The following is a 14,170-nucleotide window of genomic DNA, read 5'->3' on the forward strand; positions in this document are numbered from 1 at the left end:
TGTGGTGCAAAGAATAAACCCAAGCTTTTTGTTATTGGGCAAGTTACTTTCAAAGACTAGATCTTTCTGCTTAAACAGCTGCAGAATAGAACCTACTGTTGTCTGATAATGTGCAGTTTCTAAGTTTTATTTTTGTAGTCAAAGACTCTGAAATGTTTATCTGGACAAAAAGAATAATTTTCCACAAGTGTTATTTTTCAGTCCAGCAGTCTGTGGAAAAGAATACAGGGCTGGCGTAAGGCATTCTAGGTCCCTGCATACCTCTCTAAATAGCTAAAAATTAACTGCAATATGCTTTATACTTGATCAAGCCTAATTTGGAGTGTTCAAGGCCAGTATTAGTATTTCTATAGTTGTGTAAATTCTGCCATACGTTGGAATCAAGTGTATTGTGCAACACCTAAAAGCTATTAACATACCTTCAGTTCATCAGAGCTTGTTTCAGGTTTTGTGGTTTCCCACAGGTAGATAATGGGCTTTTTCTAGCCCACTGTATAATTCCTTTTGAAAAGAACTCTGTGCTTGTAACATTTGATACATAACCTGATAAATGATTGAGAGATAAGAAGAATGTTCAAAAAAGTTAAAGCAACAGCAGAAAAACAAACCGATTTTTTTTCTATCACAGTTAACTAAAAAATAATTTAGGCTATGTTTTGCAGTAGAACTTTTGTTTGCAAGTGATGAATTTAATGCTTGCTTCAAGCAGAGACCAATGACTGCTCAAAAGAAAAAAAAAAAGGAAAATTAGTAAGTTTATGTGTCCAGATGTTTTTCATTCAATATTTTCAAAAGAATTCAAATACAAAATTGTAAAACTATTACTTCCATCTATCACTGAGATCAGTGTTATTATCTAAAGATCAGACGGTGGCAAACATGATGCTGTATTTGAATAGAATTGTTTTTGGAGAGAGAAGGAGGATTTGTTTTTAGAGAATCCAGAGAATTTCTAGCAAGCATGCCTTAATTCTGTACTGAACAAATTCCAGAATAAAAAAACCCCTTTTAGTGCAATGAACTTTATAGAAGAAAATCATCCCACAGAACTAGTTAGAGGGTGTGGTGAGTTTGGCGATTTTTGCGGGGGAGAAGGGGAGATGTTGAATTTTATGCTTTTGTTTCTTTGGGGTTTCCTTTTTGGTTGGTTGGTTTTGGTTTTGGTTTTGGTTTTAATTTTTTTAATGTATGGTTATTTGAGTTTCTTTTTTTTTAATGAGTTAGGAAACATGAGTAAAGGGATCCAGTTCTTTCTATAAATACGCATTTCAAAATAGCTTTTTTTATTATACCTTTTAAGAGCTCCTAGAGTCAAGGCTATCAAGCAATAGTGATTCCATGTGAAGAAACATGTTGAAGAAAGTTCATTGGCAATTAATACAAAAGAATACAAGAGGGGAAAAAAACAACTTTAGCGATGCATAGCTAACAATGGATGTTCAGTAACACTTCTGGATTCTAACAATTATTGTGGGTAATTGTCAGAAAAAATCTACTTGGTGCTAAGCGGGAGTCAAAAAGATACTTATTAGAAAAGAAATAGTGAAAAAAGCAAAGACTGATCAGATAGGCCAAGGTGCTTTAGTTTGGAAATAGCTGAGGTTTATAAGAAAATATATACAGATGAGAGATGCTGAGTAAATCTGAAAAAGGAAAAGTAACTTTCTATTTATCATGTAAGAACCAGATCACTCAGTACTGATCAAGCAGCAGGTTTCAAACAAATTATTTTTTCGCAGTATGCATAATAAAGGTATTTATGTGGAGGTCAAAGTATATGTGAGATCAAATATGTTTAGGCAAAATCCAAGGATAAAAGCCTGTTGAGAGCTTTTCAACACAATGGTGTTGTGTATTCAACCACAATTTGAGCTTTCCATATTCTGACAGGAAATATTGACAGAAATGCCATTCTATTTTGAAGTTCTATCGTCACGTTTTCCATGACCACTGGTTAGTGGCCTCTGTCAAAGTCAAAAACTCAGCTAGGTCAATTTATATTCCAACCCAGCAAGGTTGTGTCCATGCATGTGTGTGACTAGAGAGTTTGTATGTCTGTATCCAACCAGTGCAAGCTGCAGGGATCCCAAATAGAAAAGTATTTTGAGAACTGTTAATATGAATTCAGTGCTTTCATGTATGGCTGAAAATTTTCACCAATACTTAAGTGTGGAAATTGACTGTATAAGAAGTAGGAAATCCTTAATTTCCTTTTAATGCTTTTCGGTAACTAATAGCAGTCCCTCTGAAGACTTCACTTGCTCGCCTGAATTGTCTAAGTCATTTTCATATATCCTGAATATTGTTTATCTGCATGCTAGACAGCATTTTGTCAGCCTCAAATTCTGTTGAATTATGATCATTACTCATCCCATGGGATCACTGACTAATTTGTCTTTTGAAAGGTTTTACACTTGCTTTCAATGGAAGCAACATCATATCTTTACATCCTTTGTTACTTAAAACAACACTGACCTAACTGAGATGAGAAAAAGGAAAAAAGAGGTGCCCACAGTAACTTGGATAATCTCTAGCAAACCTTTACCAAGAACCCAAACAACTTTTGCTTTATATACTTGCCTCTCCAGTAACTTGATTGATCTGATTTATTACTTTTACATGGATTGATTTATATCCTAAAAGGGTATACATATGTTTCTTTGTGTTTGAGACCAAGAACCTAGAACAGGTCTGATTTGGGGCTGGACTATACAACACTGGTAAGGCTTACTAGTAGAGACTTGGGAATATTGCAGTATAGTTTTATTGCTCAAATTAGCCTTTTTGGTACTGTAGAAAGTAAGTGAAAGTACCATGCCATCCCTCTTGCCTAGGTGAATTTATCTTGTCACTAAATAATTACAGAGCAGAATATTTTCAAGATTTTAGGATATGGGCATATTATGTTGCATTTGTTAAAAGTTTCTTGTTATTCAATAGTAAGAGTAAGAATGTTTAAAAAGGAATTGGGTCAGGTGTGGACTGTGCTTTTTTCCTTTTCTTATGGAATAATGTAAAATCCACTGCTGTTTCCCATGGTGCTTTAACTTGGCACATGTGTGACATGAATCAGAAATGTGTAAGACAAATAAGTAGCTTTTTTATTCAAAAGATCAGCAAACAGGCAGTGGTCTGCTGTCAGGAAAAATAATTTCCCAGGAACTTCAGAGTATTTAAGCTGATTAAAGATGAGTAGAGATTTTATGTGATTGCTGTTTATTTGTTTATTACATTCATTTTACTGAAAAGCTATCACCTGTTTTCTCACGTTAGGGGACATTTTGGGATGGTGTTATAATACTACATTTAATCTACTGCAGAAGGCATAAAATCTGGTTAAAATTTTACTTTGTAACTGACTTCATTGACTTCCTACTTGCTTTCCTCTGGAAATATTTCAGATGGTTTTGGTTTTTGTTCATGTAGTTATATCTACCCTTTATTAAATTATATAATTTTATCAATTATGTTTCTTCTTATCTGGTATTTTTGTGCATATTTGGTATTTTTTTGTAGCAAATTAACTCTCTTCACCTGACCTGTATAGCTAGTTTAGAGTATGGGCTAAATATATCAAGTAGGAAAACGAAAACAGAGTTTGAAATGTATCTAGCTGAGTTATGGATTCATGGAGCTATATCTTTATATATATATAAAAAGCATATGATATGAAATCAGTTTTAAGATGAAGCAATATAAAACAGCCATAGCTGCTGCATACCCTCTTTAATCTATATTGGGTACATCAATTAGGATATTCTGGATTGAGAAATCCTGAAAAATTTATTGGCAGGCCAGAATGTCTGAATTAACAATTGATTAAAAATTAACAATTGATGAACTGTTATGACTTCAGCTCTTGTTATAGTGAAGCAAATCAGTGTGTGAATTTACAGTATTCTCCCTGTTTTCCATATGTTTGTCACTGATGCCCCATGTTTCAATACTGTAATGTCTCTTTTACACATAATTAAAGAATATAAAGCTATACATCAGTATTTAGCCACAAACTCAGCATCTGTGATACCACTGTTGAGCTTTGTGCAGCCTTTTGGAAGTTGGTCTGTGTTTGCTGTTTGGTTCTCCTCTGCTATTCCTTCCCTGGCTCCCTCTGACCGTAGCTGCTTGCACAGACACTCTACACCAGTTTTAAGGACAAGAATGTGATAGGGATTAGCCTCACTCTCTGCTTAATACTCTGCTGAGAAATGTGTTTCAACAGAGCAGATTTGCTGTCATCTTGTAAGTTTGCTGAGTCCTAAGTAAGAAAAATGTAAAAATGGGAAATTCTAGTGAGAACTGAAGGAGGGCAAGAGAGTTGCAGGGATTCTCGTTGCACTTCACACAGCAGGCCTGAAGTCTTTCCAAGTTATATTACATCACTCATTAAGAGTGTGTTTCCAGGGTAAAGCAGAAGGAAAGAAAGGAAAAAGAAGGAAGAAGAGTGGTTTGAGGGGTAGGCTGGTTTTCCTTTTTTAAAATCAAAAGTATCATAGAAGTATAATCTTTGGTAAGAGTATCTTTATTGGACAAGCCTAAGTGTTGTGTGTTTTAAAAATCATCACTCACACTGAGTGCAGAGACTTGGTTAATGTGAGAACAGACTCTTTTTTAACTAAGAAAAAAACCGCCATATTGTATTGTTTCTTATCTATTGGATGGTAAAAATGAGCATATGAACAAACACCACAGAGCAATAAACTTGTGCAAACTTGTTGCCCCAGGAAGACTTGTCTGTGTTTCAGGAGTTTTTTAGTTACTATGCTGCCTCTACTTTCCAGGCCTGAGCCCTAGCGTTACTAGAACTTCAATTTATACATTCTGGCTTGCCAAGTATCTTGAAATATAACATCCTAGAACTTAGCCTAGGGTTCTGTGATTGAGAATGGAAGCTTATGGCAAAACTCAATCTGTCATTTGAACTACCAGTGCAAATAGTTCACAATATGAAGTTCTCAAATTTATCAGGAAAGAAGGTACAACAGGCAATTGAAACATGCATTTCAAAGGGTTCAAGTCACTGTTATGAATATAAGTATATTCTCTGCTAATTATTTTGGGGCGATGAAGGACAAGTTTAGTGACTTTAGAGATATTTAAAAAAGTTCATTTATAAAGGATGTTAGGTTGAGCAATGTTCGGGGTTTGCTGGTGGTAGTAATACAGTGCATTAATAATAGTAATAGAATGCAGTGTTAAAAACAGTGTAAAGCAATGATTTGGTAAAACTGATGAGAGAGAGCAAAAGTAATCTGTTGCTTTTTGACAATTAGCATGAGGTAGGTAATTAGGTAGGTGAGCATGACAAACTTCTCAGTTTTTGGATAGAGCCCACTCACCTGAGCTTGCCTGTGAATTCCTACCTCCTCAAAGCTGATTTACCTATGAAGCTGTCTCATGTGGCTTTCTATGAGTGCTGCAGCAAAAAGAAAAGGTAATTTCAGATTTTCTAAGCAACAGTATTTCACTATGTTAGGAAAAGTGAATCGTGAAACAATGTAGATTATAATTACAATCTTTAAAAGAAGTTTAATTGCAACTTGGATTTCTTTTCATAAGGTAATTAGTACCTATTATTTGCAGAACAAAGACTTGAAACAAATCCATTATTGTATATATATTTTAGTCCATTATTGTCATTAAAGTAATCATTCTACTATAATATTGGATGAAAGATAATGTGCCTTGCTAATGTACAATATTCATTGAACGACATGTCTTGAATTTACTTAAAAGCAGTCTAATACAGAAATGCTAAAACTGAAATAAGGCAATTTCCTGTTGGTCTGTTTCTGGTAATTTAGGGCAGAATCTGAGGCAGAACATTATATGTAGCAACATACCGTAAAGTATGAAACCACACAGTGAGCTTTCTTCTTCCTACCATCCCTTGTTCTTTTGATGTTACAGGAAGCAAGTTTTGAAAAACATAAAGTGAGTATAAGATTTATAAGTAAAGTACTTTTTAAAAACCTTTCAAACTTTTAAGTGCAGATGCTTTCTAATGAAAATCTTGGTGATTTTGTATTTCACAGTTGAAAAAGAAAAATAGTAAGAGAATAACACTGTCTGTATACAAGAGACAGATAGCATTTGCTTTTTTCTGAGAATGGAAATAACTATCATTAGTAAACTCAGTGATGAAAGCAATTGATTTGGCCTTGTCAAATTTGAGACTGTTTTTCAGCTGTTATACAAATACCAGAAGGGTCACAATGCTACTCTAGAAATGCCAAAAGGGCCACAGAGAAATTTTGTTCTAGGTAAAAAAAAAAATTGAAGATGACTAAGGTACACAATTAGTACTTAAAGTAGTCTACAGGACATAAATGAGGTGAAAAAATAATCAGGGTGGTTTTTTAAAAACAGGTTTTAAAGAAAACATACATGATTTATAGTAATTTCATGCGGCATCTTTCAAAAATTTAAATTTTTTTTAACAAATAATGGTTTTTGAGTCACTTATTTAAAATTAATATTAAAAAGACATGTCAAAAAAGAGAAGCTCTTTGACAAGCATATGAAGTTAAGTAAAAAACACATTTGAAATGATATAATAATTTATCAATATATTTGCACAAGAAAGATGAATTAATCTCTATTAAATGTAAATTAGACTTATTTGTTCAATATATTTTTATATAGACTCACAGAATTGTTGAGGCTACAAGGGACCACTGAAGGTCATCTAGTCCAATCTTCCTCTCAAGCAGGGCCACCTAGAGCAGGTTGAATGCCCAGAACAACCTTCAGAGGGCTCCTGAGTATGTCCAAGGATGGTACCTCCAAAACCTCCCCAGGCAACCTGTGCCTGTGCTCACCCTCACAAAAAAAAGAAAATGTTTCCTGATATTCAGAGGGAGCCACTTGTGTTTCAATACCCCTTGCCTCTGATTTTGTCACTCAGCACCGCTGGGAGGAGCCTGACTCCATCTTCCTAATAACCTGCCTACAGATATTTGTATAGATTGAGACAACATCCCACACTCTTCTCATGTCTTCTCTAGGCTTAACAGCCCCAGATTTACAAGTGTGTCTTCATGTGAGAGATGCTCCAAACCCTTGATCATGTTAGTGGTCCTTTGTTGTACTGTTTTCGTGAGCCACATATTTCTCTTGTACTGGACACTGTACTCCACACGTGGCCTCATCAGTTCTGAGCAGAGGAGAAGGATCTCATCTCAATCTGATGGCAACTCTTTCCCTGTAGTTACCCAAGGCCATGAACCCTCTTTCCTATAAGGGCACAGGGCTGGCTTACATTCAACTTTGTGTTCTCCAGAAGCGCCTGGGCCTTTGAAGGAAATCTGCTTTCCAACAGGGTGGCTCCCAGCAGGTACTGCTCTACTGCTCTATTCTTTGTGTTCCTCTCAGCATGTTTCTTCAGCCGTTTGAGATTCCTTTAGATGGAAGCACAAACCTCTGGGCATATACGCCACACCTTCCAGTTTTGAGTCATTGGCAAACTTCCTGAGGCTATGCTCTGCCCCATCATCCAGAATATTAATGACGATACTGAGCAAAGGTGGATCCAGTGCTGATGCCTAGGGCACACAGCTTGATACTGGCCTCAGCTAGGCTTCATGCCACTGATCACCACCTATAGATCCAGCTATTCCACCAGTTTTCAGTCTGGTTCACTGTCTGCTCATCCAGCCCATGCCTCATTAGACTCTTTCTGAAGAACTTATGGGAGACATTGTCAAAAGCCTTCCTGAAGTGCAGCGACACAATATCTTGCTATTAGACTTCTTAGAGGAGCTAAGCTTAGAGGAGCTTTTGCACAGTGCAAAGTTGGATGATTAGTTTTCATTTTGTGTGAATATCATATATAAATAATAAAAAAGTTTTAGTTCAGTTGTATTGGGTTTCTTTTTCCCTGTTTATGACACAAGAATTATTTTGCTCATGAAAAGTTCATCAGTAGGACTCCCTGTGGGCTCTCAGAAATGTCTGTCTACTCTGCTTCTCTGTTCCAATGGAGCTATCATCAGTGATAGCATACGAGGTGGTTAATTTCTGTTGCTTTTAAGAATACAAAATGATGGATGCTATTGCCTGTATTCCAGCAGAAGAAAAAGTAGGTTTGTTTTAGAGTGCTAACACTTTGAATGCATATTATCAGACTGAATGTATAAGACTTATGCTTACATAGAAAAGAAAAATACCACCCTCTTTTGTATTAAAAACATTCAGCAATTATTCCTTCATAATTTGCTTTGGGTAGATGCATCCTTAATTGCATACACTGAGAACCAAAGGGACAGTGAGAGACAACATCATGCAAATGAAATCCTAATGTTTGAAAGAGGACATGTAATGCAGGTGTGACAGGAGGATCATGTCTGTGAATAGGTCATGGTTTCTCAGCTCCTATTTATTTTGCTGCAAATTTAGTAGGTAGGCAGCCAGACTCAGGCTAGTTGGAAGTCCTTCTTTTATAAATAAGGAAGAAAATAAATGGATACTCTATAAAGCCCTTGATAAATTAAACTGAGGAGAAGTAAGTCCTGGAATATATAATTTTCCATCTGAATATTTGCATTATTTTATAGCATTTTTTCTAGTTTTTATAATTCATAAGAAAGTAAGCAATGTAAGTTTAATGATATAGGATTAGTTCTTTATATATACTAAACTCATAATTCTTTTTTTGTTGTGTAATATCTCATACATTGCACAGTTAGGTTGTCAGTTTGTTGGCAGACTTTCACAATTATCTCTCTTGCTGTTGTAAAGCTCAGTATGCTTTGTGAAACTCTGTTTTACATATATTTAACCGTTAATTATAATGTTTCAAAGCAAAAAACCCAATACCTAACCTTGCAAAAGTTGATACAGAAAACACGTGCTTGTGCTTTTTGGTTAATTTTGCTATGATTTCTGTCATCCTAATACAATTACATTAAGCAAAATACGTAGTTTGCAAAGAATTTTGAAATCCTTTTCATACCATGAAATTAATATGAGTCATTAGGCTAAAATAGTTTAATTCCTGGTAATCCTTGTAGAGTCCTAACGTTCCAATTCAATTTTTGGATTATTCTTAATGGTGCTTCCTAACAGGAAGAATGCAAATATTCTCAAGTTTTTTTGGAAATTAGAAAATTTAAAGTTTATGTTTAAGAGAAGAAAAAAGAGAACCCACTAAGACCTTAGTTGATCAGGTAACAGCCAAGAACACAGGTGTTGTACTTGGGCTGGTACAAAAGGAGGGTAATACTCTCATATTTTCCATTGTATCAGCCACAAGGAAAGTTTACTTACAGCTTTGAGTTATTAATAATTTTAAATGCTTAGCCAGCTTGACACTATAACATAGAGTGGAACAAGTAATCTACCTCAAAAATTTATTTAAGGATATTTGATAATATTAACACTGTCTTGTAAATCCACACCACATGTTAGGGGTATTTGCTGCTCTGTTCTGTAGGATCATACACAAGTGAAATGAGAGGTAACCTGTGGCTTGAAAGTGAATTTTCTTGGCATACTTGTACAGGTAGAATGGCCACTCCCTGCTAACAAACACTATTGAACTATTTCAGTGAACTCACAAGTCAACAGAAAATCATGAAACTTCACAGTATTAAAAATTATCATTAAACAATGATAAGGTTTCAGTGATACTAAGCATATGAACACTGTCAGCATCTCAATAGTGATTTCAGGCTCATGTAGACTTCTGTGCAGGCCTAGAGCCTCCAATTTTATTTTGAGATTCTTGAGAGCTAGCATGAGGAAGAAATTATTCTTCGTGTTCCTTTTCTTTCTTTCCCCCCCTGCCTTCTTTGGTATTTAAAAAAATATCAGAACATTACTTTTGTTTTCTGTGGATATATTCAGTAATCCGTACTAAGCACTTCATACAATTTGCCTGTGAACTAGCTTTTAGACTTCCATGATACAGGTGGAAGTTTCCACAGCAATAGGCAGTAGGCACACTATCAGTCTGCCAAGACTTTTATAGGATATGTTGGAAAATATTGAAGAAGATAATATTAATCTTATGAGGAATCCTTAAGTGCTCTTGAATTTTTTTTTTAAATTTTATTGTTTTTTTCTATTATTAGAGCAAATCATGATCTGCATAACCTTTTTTGTTTTGTTTTGTTTTGCTTGATGTTAAGTACTTTTCAAAAGCTAGTGTAATGATTGCAATAAAAAGACTGTGTGAATCAGAACTGTCTACTGTTTTGACTGAACTTAAGATATATATGTCTGCTGTTTGGAGTTTTAGTTAGGGCTAACATCTTTGCTGTCACCTTTTTCTGATGGTGTTCTGGCTGTTCTAGCTGTATATCATGACTGGGATGAGGAAAGTGAAAAAGACAAAGAGTATACACACATCTTTCCAGTTTTGTTATCCACATCATGCACAGATGGGCATGTTTGCTGGAACCACAAAATTCCTAGGTTGGCAAAAGTGGAGCATTTGTGTTATAGATAAGAAAAATAAGAAAAAGAAAAAAGAAAATCCAATTACTGTTGTAACCAGGTAACTGGGCAGAGCATTACAGAGCATTACACCCAGTGCAGCATCTTCACTGCTATTTCATAAATATATAATATAGCTCAGTCTGATCTAGATCCTGACACCGTGTTTTGCTGTGCAGAAGTAGCTCCCAACAAGCAAAACATGGTGTGAAAAAAATTAATTTCTTACATTTCCTAGTGTCATAACAGACCTTTTTTATCAAATTGCATTCTTATCTCTAGTTTGAACAGAAACGGAAATCTTTCTGTACCTAACAAATGCTCAGGCATCTTTGTTGCTGTGGAGTACTGATTTTATTATGCCTGCAGGCAGAAAGGAATTGAAACATTTATATACAGCAATACAAAATAATTAAGAACAGTTCTACTAGAGTATAGATCAACCCTATGCAGAAATATAAGTACTTGGTCATAAGATTAACTGGGGGTTTGTTTCTGGGACTTTTGGTTTTGTTTTTGTAGTTTCTGGTTTTGGTCTTTTGGTTTGGGTTGGTTTTTTTCATTCATGATTGTGCATACACCAGTTTAGAGACTTTTTACACAACTGGATCTGTTCTGGTAGCCTATGTGTAAGCTCAAGCAGGACATTCACATCTTAGAAATTTGTGCATGTCAAGAAATTTCGCCTGTGTTTTTTTGTTCTTGGGTTTTTTCCCCTCCTCTCTGCAAGAACTGAAAACAAAAGAATGCCTCATGATTTAATGGTTTGAAATGAATTGAAAGAGTTAGGTTTATCATGTTTGTCCTCTCTCCATTATATGTCACATGATTGTGTGTTTGAGGACTAAAGTATTGTTTCAATTTGATTATTGACTGATCTTCTGGAAAGTTGATCAAGTAAATTTTGTGCTATGTTGGTTTCTTTTTTACTCTATCAAAGGTAGACAACACATGGAATTGAAAAATTGGATATATGAATAAATAAGGTTTAGTGCTAAATATTTATAACATTGGAACAATATTTTGAGCTGAGATACTATAAAGAGTTAGGATTTCAGAGTAGCATTATGTGAAACTAGAACATAAAACTGCATAAAAAATATAAATGCTTAACCTTTTTAATAACCTGCTTAGAAATATGCTCTTTCTTACAGCTGTTTCTATTGAATTGATTAATTCTGTGCTTAAACCTTTTTCAACATTTTTTTCTGTTGCAACTGATTGTGAAAATTTGAATGTAGGGTAGATAGCAGAACTTTTCAAGTCTTTTTAGATCTTAAAAGTGGTGGTATTCCAAAATTAAGAGGGAAAAATGGAAAACAAAGCTGATATGAGTATATTTTTAAAGTATCTGTGACTATTCATGATGAATGGAGTATAAGTTGCAAATCTAGGAATATGTTTTGTCTGGAACCTTTTGCCAATACAAAATTTCTACAATATTGTGATCCACTGGCATTTTTAGGATGCTAATATGTAAAATGTGTCTCTGCATAGATATTTAATGTCTCTTTCTGTTTATTTGCTTTTTAGGTAAGTACCATTTATGAAGAACTACATCGTTCGGTGAGTGTTTGCATTGTGCCCTTCTGTGAATTTATATGTCCAGTGAGTACATAGAAAATCTTTTAATGTCTTGAGATTTTTAACTCATCAGAAATTAGTGTCATGTGTAATTAAATCTTTCTGCTATGTTCTCTGGATTTTGCATGAGATCTGTAGGAACACATCAACAAGTATGGTCTTGTCCTCTTCTCTGACACATGCTGATTCAGATGACTGCAAACTTAGGCAATATTCCTTGCAAACTTAGACAATATTCCTTGGTGCTTCTTTGGAACTTTTCTGTGTTTAGAACTCAAGTACAAAAACCTGTAAGAGATTTAACTGCAGTGTTTTCAACTCTACAATGATATTGGCCCATTACTCTCATTCTACTGCAAATCTGAAGTCAGATGAGTTACCTTGAATGCTGCCATTAAAAAAAAAAAAAAAAGCAGACCTGCATCAAGATTTATAGCAAGAAATCAGAAAATATATGAGAACTTGCTCCAAAGTTCTTGAAGCTTATATGCAAAGACTTTTAGGAACAAAACTAGGAGAGACTACAAGCTATTTACTCAATGGTCATGTGATGCTCAGTGAAAAGGAATGGTATTCAGGATTTGCACAAATTGATATTCTGAGCTCTAGTGATGTGATTCAGCAAACTAGCAAGGTCTATTTATAAAGAAAATTGTAAACATTTAAAGAATAATATAACATTTAAGGCTACTAGTGTCTAATTTGCTGGTTAAGTTACACATTTGAATTCAAAGATGCTACCACTTTATCCCTGGGCAGTTGGAAATTGATAATATATGTAGTTTTATAATTTTTATTTGTGATTTAAAGCATAGATACAATGGTATTATGAAATATCTTGTGACCCAAATGATACACAAAGATCTTGTATAATGATGACATTTATGTTGTCTTTATGAACTACAGTACGGGCAGACATGAGTGAAAGCTGAAACACACAAGGCAGAAGCATTTTTATATTCCAATAATTCTGAGGAACCATTTTCTGGACTATATGTAGGTACATGAGCTACTTAAAAATTCATGCAAAACAATACTGTATTGTCAGAGGTTGTATTTTCACTTCCTACTAGGAAACAGAGATAATAAATTGAGAAAATTTGGGAGATGCAAGACTGAATATCACTTTTTTCATCTCTATTTGCAGTTGATACATACCTGACTATGCATCTTAGGAAGCAGCAACACATTTGGGAACCAACAGACTTGCATTAACTGTGCAGATATTTTATATATGTTGAAGATGTGAATTGCTGAGCTGGGCTCTACTGCTCTTCTGTGGGGCAAGCTCACTTTTCTTTTTTTGTACCCTCCCCAGTTTACTCTGGACAAGATTCCTGGACTTTTACTGTTCCATGTTAGAAATTCATCTATCAGTAACTCTTTCCTATTCCTGTGTCCTCAAAGCATGACTTGCTCTCCCTGGGAGACTGGGAGAAGGAGGCTGTATCCAGATCCCTTTGGATGTTCCTAGTTCAGTGTAGATGAAGATTGGAAACTTCATTTCATGCAGCACAGGTATTAGGGACTCTTCTACTAAGAAGTTAGTCTCAGTGATGGTGTATGGTAAAACAGCCATTAATTTGTGATTTCTACAGTGCAACTTTAGACACCCTCAGTGTTTGTCAGGACTTTGCTCAGAGGGATTATAATCTCGTAAAGACCTTTTTGGCTCTAACTTCACTGGCCAGTAGGGTACAACAGGGAGGTTACTGCACCTTCAAGCAGTCAGTACTGATAAACCAGTGCCTATATTGCCTGTACTTGAGATTATTTCTACTTGTGTCCCAATGACCACAGAGCACTGTGTACACAGACCTAGTACCTACCTTCTGGTTTCACTTTGTTTAGATTCTATTCATGCACTACAGGACTTGCTCTGTTATGAAAAACAAAGTGATAAAGGTGGACTAATTTCACAATGCACTCCCAAGCCAAACTAAAACACAAATATAGGTGCAACCCTGAACTGTGGGTATTTTATCTAATTACTGATTTTGCTAACACATTTTACAGAAAGAGAACATGTTTATGTTCCTTAAACAATGAGACCATAACACGGGTCATATAGAAGAACTCTGAAGTGAGTGAAAAATTGTGCTGTTTTCCGAAATGTAAAATTTGGTCAAGTATATAAAAATGGGTTATA

The 14,170-nt window shown here is 35.0% G+C and overlaps 1 protein-coding gene across 1 annotated transcript in view; it reads left to right on the forward strand.

The window, feature by feature from the left end:
- PDE4D (phosphodiesterase 4D) overlaps positions 1 to 14,170 on the forward strand; it is a 369,025-nt gene that overhangs the window by 69,230 nt on the left and 285,625 nt on the right. The gene's annotated exons all lie outside the window — the stretch shown is intronic.

This window comes from Corvus cornix, chromosome Z (genome assembly GCF_000738735.6).
Source record: "Corvus cornix cornix isolate S_Up_H32 chromosome Z, ASM73873v5, whole genome shotgun sequence".
Taxonomy (NCBI): Eukaryota; Metazoa; Chordata; class Aves; order Passeriformes; family Corvidae; genus Corvus; species Corvus cornix.